This window comes from Cupressus sempervirens, chromosome 1 (genome assembly GCF_028749045.1).
Source record: "Cupressus sempervirens isolate cs-2001-9-10 chromosome 1, ASM2874904v1, whole genome shotgun sequence".
NCBI classification, from domain to species: Eukaryota; Viridiplantae; Streptophyta; class Pinopsida; order Cupressales; family Cupressaceae; genus Cupressus; species Cupressus sempervirens.
This window is the reverse complement of record NC_143118.1, coordinates 433,333,369-433,341,444: the sequence shown is the minus strand read 5'-3', so window position 1 is coordinate 433,341,444 and position 8,076 is coordinate 433,333,369.

Here is an 8,076-nt window from a genome sequence, read left to right as displayed (position 1 = left end):
TTTATTAAATCCTAATCCCCATTACTAACCAAATCCAACCCATTCACCCATACTACTCTTTAATCAACTAATCAAACCCACTTGCATCCCTCTAAAATGCCACTTGCCTCATAATCCTCCTCTAATATGAACCCAATCCTCACCCTAATCATGTACACAACCTTAATCCTAGATTAAGAATTCCTAAGCCAAATCAAAGTTAAATCCCCTCTTACACTCCCACCCACATACATTAAATGCTATTACAAGGACTTAATGGATTCTTACATATCCCTTACATTCTCTTACATTCCTCTTACACACTCCATCCTCCTAATAACTCCTTTGTCCCCCCACTTTCACTTTATTTTTCCCATCCTCTCACATCCTCTCTCCTTGTGATACTTGTCACAAGGCTATGGATTTGAGAAAGCACAATCCATGTGCTTGCCTCTCCTTGCATCCTAGCCATCTCTTATCCTTCCTTCCCTTTGCATCTTGGCCCTCTATCCTCACCTCCTTCCACCTATAAATTGAATCCCTCTCCTCTCACACATAATCCAATCTCGAAGCTAAAGTGATAAAGCCATTTTGAAGAACTAAGTCATTCAATACGCCCTTACCATGCTCAAATTCACACCCATTTCACACCCCATATCCCATCCATTGAAGGATTGAGGCACACTTGAGCATACATATCCACCATCTTGGACACATCTAGTCATCAAGGGAAGATTGGAGTGTCACTTGGTGGTTTTCATTCCCTTTTACATACTTTTCTTAGTCTAATCTATATGTTGGCATGTGATTAGTTTGTAAATGTTTTTCAATTTCCTTATTTTCTTTGCATACTAGAATTCATAACACACATTTTGGCACACCCAATGGAAGCCCAAAAATGGGTCATTCATTCATCTATTTTATCCCTTCTTTCTTTCAAGATAACAATCTAATGTTTGACAATTTTTAGTGTTTTTGCAAGCATTTTGTTGTTTGTGTAGGCTTGGAAATGTACTTAGAAGATGGATGCATGCTTTACAAATTTAGAAAAGTGCTTAAAAACCCTTTAAACAACCTAAGAAGATTTCTTTTGGATTGTTTCAATGCATATAAAACTTCTTGTAGCACATTTGTATCTTCTTTATCACATTTACATATTTCTATAGCACTTGGTGGGGAGTTCCATAGTGCATTTGTCAGTTTAAATAACACATTTAAATCATGTTTTTGTGCATTTAAAACTTTTTTTAGTGCATTTATCCAGTCTTTTAGTGCATCTGTATGCTTCTATAGCACATTCATGCATTCCTATAGTGCATTTGTTAAATGATGTAGTGCATCTACATACTCTATAATTTTTTTTTACTTACTATTGCATTAGAAGAACTAAAAATAGTTTAGTGCACATGTACTATCATTTAGCGTATTTGTCTATTTCTATAGTGCTTATGAACATTTATGTAGTGCATTTGTTCTATCTTTTAGCACATTTGTTCTTTTCTATAGTACATATGCAATTTTCTATAGCGCATTTACTTGATTGTGAAATTCAAAGAATCTGACTATGGATTTCATCTTTTTTGTAGGTGAAGGAGCTTAGGAAGTTATTTTGCTAACTATTGCTTGCAGGTCATTGAAAGTCATTTTCTTTGGTAATAAATTTCTTGATTAATCATGTCTTGATATAATCATACTCTCAATTAGGGCTTAATAATCCAACAAAAAAATCTTGAATTCAATGAGGTAAAACAATGATGAAAGTTGTCACATTTTGATTTGGGTGCTAAAATTGACAAAATATCAAAATGCAAACTCCATCTTGAATTCTTAATGGATTAACATATATATATATTTTGGAATGAATGCATATGAATCAAACACAATATTGAATTCTTAAGAGGAAAAGAACAATGATATGAAACCATTCTTCAATTTGGACCTAAAATAATCTCATCAAAGAGCATTGCAAATCCACACATTTTGACTTAGGACTTAAAAAGAAATCACAAAGTCTTGAATGATTTAAAGAAAATTTCTCTTGTTCCCATCCTTTTCCAAATCTTTGATGAAAAATTTATTATGTTGACTTGTTTTATTTTGTTGACCATTGCTATCAAGTTGGAATGAACATTTTATGCTAATCACAAGTGTCTTCAAAATAGATAGAAATTATAAAAGCTTCAAAGACTTGAATGAACCAAGTGTTTTGTGTTCCTTAAATTTATCTTTTCAATTTTTGAATTGACCCCTTAAATTACACAATGCATGTATTGAATGTTATTAGCAAGATCACTTGAAACAACCTAAGAGTGCTTCTAGCGAGTTCATCATCCTTTGGGAAACATCTCCCCTTTGGAAGCTCAAACCAGTAAACCCCTCTAGCCAGTATATACATGAAAAGAAAGATAAAAATAGTTCTCCATCTAGACAATTTCAGGTGATTTATTTTTGATGGTAGTTTAAGGTAGGAAAACTTTCCCATGATTGCAACATGGTCATAATAGGCTCTTAAGTGAGTCACGTGTGTATTGACATGACTCCATGGATCTAATTACAAACCAATTAGTAGCTATCCCTTTTATCCTTGGTTTATTACTCATGATGCAAGAGAACATAAGGCTTCTCTTAAGTTACCTGACATATGTGTTTTCCCTAGTAGAGGCATAAGGCTAGTTGGATCTAATTCCTAAGAGTCATTGTCCCCGCAGAAGGGGGACTTTTATTTGTCGTACCTTGAAGGATCATTGACATGTAAGTTTTTTGATTGACTCTTGTATCAACTTACCTCCTCAATTTAGAGGGAAATACCTTACTAGATCCATAAAACATTGAGATGGGCTCCTCCTGGTAGGCCTAATGAGCAAAACATTGCAACCAAATTGACCATAGGGATAAAGTGTGCTTGAATTGTCTACATTGTGAAAAGACCTCATGAATTGTTTTTGTCAAAAAAGACACATTTGGTTCTATCAAAACCATTTTCCTAAAGAGATCATCTGCTTGTCTCTTTCAAAGTTGCTTTGTCTTTCAAAAGATTATTTTCTCACCTATCCTATCTATTATCAAGGAGCCTTACCATCATTTGAAGGTCATTAGCAAGTCTATTTGCAGAAACCCTAGGTATAGTTTGTTCCATTTTACCTCTTACTTATAACCTAAGCCATTACATCATCCATTGAGAAAATCATTTTTTGCCCTCGTAGACTCATTTTCTATCCAAAAATTCATGTTTTCCAACCTAAATAAAATGCATACTTAGCATATTCATTGCCTTGAACTAAAGTTGAGATAAAACTAGGGATAATTAGTGAAAACCTCATGTAAAACCAACCAAAACCCAAGTTCAAAAAGGTCAAACTTAAGAAACTAGTAGTATATAGAGAGATCAAAGATGAACAAAAGAAAGTCATACCCAATCCGAGACTTGCTAAACTATATAGAATTGAGAAAGAAGGTATTGAGGTTTCCCTAAAATTAGAGTGGGATAAATTTTTTTATAACATGACCTTAAGATGTGGAATCAATCAAAGCCTCATCAACTACACTAGCTACACCCACTTTGATTAGGTCCCTCTTCTTCTACACACACTTTGTACTTATCACATCATAGATTTGTCTCTTAGGGTTATCATATAGGTTATTATCCCCCTTAGGAATTTTTAGATCCATCATCCCTTGGTCATGCTTTAGAAACCCATTTCCATCCAAATCCTATCATAGATCAAAATCCTCCATCATCCTCAAGAATTTGGTGTCACTTTGTTAGAGTTGTCTATCCTACATCCTACATCCATCATACTATCACAATTATTCCTTTGACCAAGAATTGTCTAGGGTAGTCTACCTTTATCACTTGTGTCCCTCGTCATCTTGAGCTAAATATTGGGCTCCACATTTGATCATCATTTGTCTTTTGAAGGGCCATAAATCCATCCTAGAATTGACATTATCATCATATCTTGAGCATACACATAGTGCAATTTATCTTTTACTTTGACATCACATCACTAAACCTTTAGGTCCCCTAGATATCATATCAATAGAAGTAAGATCCTCTATCCTCCATCCTCCTCCTTTGCATCTATCATACATCTCTACATCCTAGAAAATCCTTGCATCATAGTTGCCACATCCTTAGAAAGCTTAGAAAACACCCTCGTACATATTTACACCCATTGTCTACCATCTTTCATCTCACCCTTAGGAACTTTATCATTTCATACCACCTACCACATGTTTAGGCAAGAACAAAATGAAGAAGAAGGACATGGACCCTAACCTTAGTGGTGGCTCGACTAGCACATAGATAGACCTAATGGTATCCATGATCACACATGATCCATCACTACAAAATCTGGAAGATTTGGGTTCCTCATTAGAAGAATTAGATTCCTTTATGAATCAACCTGGAGATGCAACCCTTGTCAATTCTATCATAGAAAAAAAAGAGAAACCATCATGGAAAATTTTAGAGAGATAATATTAGTGCCTTTCCCTTTGGGAGGCCGCCACCTTTGGACATATTAGATCCTGCACATCCTTTGTTTGGAAAATTCCAACCATCCATTGGTCCCTTTGATCACTATGACCCATTTTTCATACTTGGAAGAGGACATCAAATAGTGACACCAAAAATCATGGACCCAAATATACCCTCCACCCAACTCGTTGCTCCTATTCCACAAAGTAACCAACCCACCATTTCATAGTCATTGGTCCACATGATACCTCATCAACCTACCAGCATACAACCCACTCCTACAACCACTTCCATCACTACTGCTATTTCCACTTCACAAATTGCATCCATGCCATCCAACATTGTAGGGCCTTCCACCTCCAAAATTTCTACTTCTACCTTATACATATGCACTAGTAGTACACCCAACACATTCTAGCTGAACACCCAATCAACATTGAAACTCACTACAAGGATTCTACCAACAGGGCCTAACAACCAACCTCTAATCACCTCTAGTCCATTTTCATCTATGCCAAATACCACCACTTCATTCCTACTTGGTCCTTGGAATTTTGGACAATCACATGGGTTGACCAAAAGCCTACCAATTAGTAATTCATTCATAACAACCTTTCAAGTACCTCAACCACCACCACCACCAACCAATCCACTACTACCCATCACCAATTAATTTTCTATGCTACCCTTAGGGAGTAGCCAAAAGATACCACAATAAAAACAACTAGTAATGGGGGAAGTTCCCCACATCAACTATTTGGCAACCCTCAACACCCAATTTTCCTCTCAAGCAAGAGTGAGACCAACATACATTGGGAAGAATGTGAAATCTCAAAATATAGCACCAAAAAATCCACCACCACCCTTCCAACATCAACCACCACAATAATAGTATGTGCAAACACCCATGCAAATTCATCCATCTAGATAAAAATCTCACACCTATCCACCCTAGCAGTAACCACAGTATCAACAATTCACCCAACAAAAATAATAATATGTCTAACGACCACCCCAACAATTGATAAATCCCATCCAATAAAGAGTTTAATCCAAATTTCACCCACAATAGTACTCCCATCAAAACCATCCATACTCGCCTTCCCCATCTGACATATCCCTTGCACTGAGGGCACCAAGATTAAGGGCACCAACAATAACACCTATCAAGCTTGAGTGGGAAGAAATGATGAATGATATGAAGCCACTCAAAGATAGAACTAAATCCAAGACCTTCAAACTCAAATATGTTTTTCCATATCCATTTGAGAGAGCTATCACAATGACACCCTTCCCCAAGTACTTTGAGATCCCCAAATTTGATGAATTTAGGGGGAAAGGAGATCCAATCACATATGTAAAGGAATTTTACATGAAATTCTAATAAGTAGCCTACAATTATATTCCTCATGCACCTCTTTCCTAAAAGTCTAGGAGATCTCACTCACAAATGGTTTTTTCAAATACCCTAGGGCTAAGTTAACACCTATGTTGATCTTTTAGAAGCCGTTATGGCACAATATGCCCATCTTGTTGAAACTAAGTCATAAATGGTCAATTTAGTTCACACCAAACAAAAAGAGGGTGAAAGCTTGTTGATTAGTTGCAAAGGTGGAAAAATCTCACAACATGAATCTCTTGCAAAATATGAGAGTGCTACCTTGTCAAAATGTTCATTGACAATGCACATCCTAGACTCTCTCACCACACGGTCATGAACTGCCTACATACGTACAAAGAGATCAAGGAGAAAGGCATGGGCATTAAGTGAGGGCTTATTAATAATGGAATCATAAATCTCCATAAAGAAAATAACTAAGAGAGAGGACACTCTAATGATAAACCATAGTATTGGAACAAGAACAAGAACAAGAACAAGAACATAGTAACAAATGGTGCCACTGATACCTGATATTCCCATGTAGTTGGTGCCGCACCCAACACATCAAACAACCCTCATCAATATAAATTATAATAAAAACCATCATATCATCCAAATATGTGCTATCAATAAACATATCAAGAACCTCTAGAACATCAATATCGTCACAACACACTAGCACCCACTTATCAAGGACTAACAAATCAAACCAATGATATCACCATCATAGCTGAACAAAAACTAAGGGTCCAAAAACCACCTTGTATATACACTTCCTTGGGGGAATCGCTTGATTTCATTTTTGACAAAATGGCCCATGAGAATCTCATCCACCACCCAAAAGCACAACCACTAGACGCAAGCCAAGCTAAAGTACAGAGAATGAGTTCTAAAAAGTTCATTGTGTGAAAGGGCATCTCACCCTTAGATGCATGCAAATCAAATATTATGTGGAAGATCTAATTGATTGTAAGGAAATCATCATGGGAGAACAAGCCTCTCTAAATGTAGGACTATTGATCTATCAAAATGCATTCCCACCACACAAAAAAAGAAATGTGGGCAATGCACCTATACAGAAAATCAATACCAACAACACAAATAGAGATAACAATACCCAACCCAAGCAAGGTGACAATCATGAAAGATCAAAAAAATACATTTTAGCATACCTTGACTATGGTAATTTAATCAGATGTATATGCCAGGATGAACCTTCTATTAATGTGCTAAATATCAAGGGCCTAGACAATCAATATGCAATCACAATATGATAGACATGACTCATTATTGCAAGGCCACCTACACATCCACTTGCTCCTTTAGAAACACAATACAATATTCAAAAATAGCTTGGAAACATGCCATCCCAAATCTCCATCCTAGATTTACTCTGCACTAGCCCACTTCATAGGGAAATCCTTAAAAATACCCTCGATGAATCTTGTCTCCCCATTGATATCAATGTCACAAAGTTTAGAAACCTAGTGGGACACCTCTTCACCTCATGTGCACTATCCTTCAAACCATCTAATGTCCTAGAAATTGAGGTAGATCACATCCTAATTCCACTCTGCATAGTCATCATGATTTCTATGGGTTAGCCTTGAACCTATGTACTTTGAGGTTCATTAAAAAAGGACACACTAATGTAGACATTATCAATTAAGTCATCACTATCAAGGCCTATGAAAACCTAGAAAGAACTACATAGGGAACTATCTTGTTTTCCATCAAGGTTAGGCCTACTACTCAAGAAATAATGTGACACATAATTCATCTTAACCTACCTTTTAACATCCTTCTTGGGTAACCCTGGATTCATGCCTTGAACACTATTCCGTCCACTCAAATTTCTACATCATAGCATTAAGATAACCATTTGTGTTGATCTAGAACCCTTTTCATATTGCAATATGGTAGAAATATCTCATGATAATAATTTCCTAGGTATTGAGATTAGCACCACCATTTCCAACTCTTCTAGTACTTACAACGACCCCAACACCATATTATCCTCCACTCTCTCCACTATTAATATCAACTACTAGGGTTATACTGAATATAGTCTCTTAGATGCATTTGTTATTGGCATGTTGCCTCTTGACCCACATGCTTGGGGGCACCCAACCTATGAAGGACAAAAGAAAGACACAACTCCTTAGGTCAAATGACTTGGGCCCACCATATTTATTGCCAACAAGAACCTCAATGGGGTAGAAATGACCCTCAAATT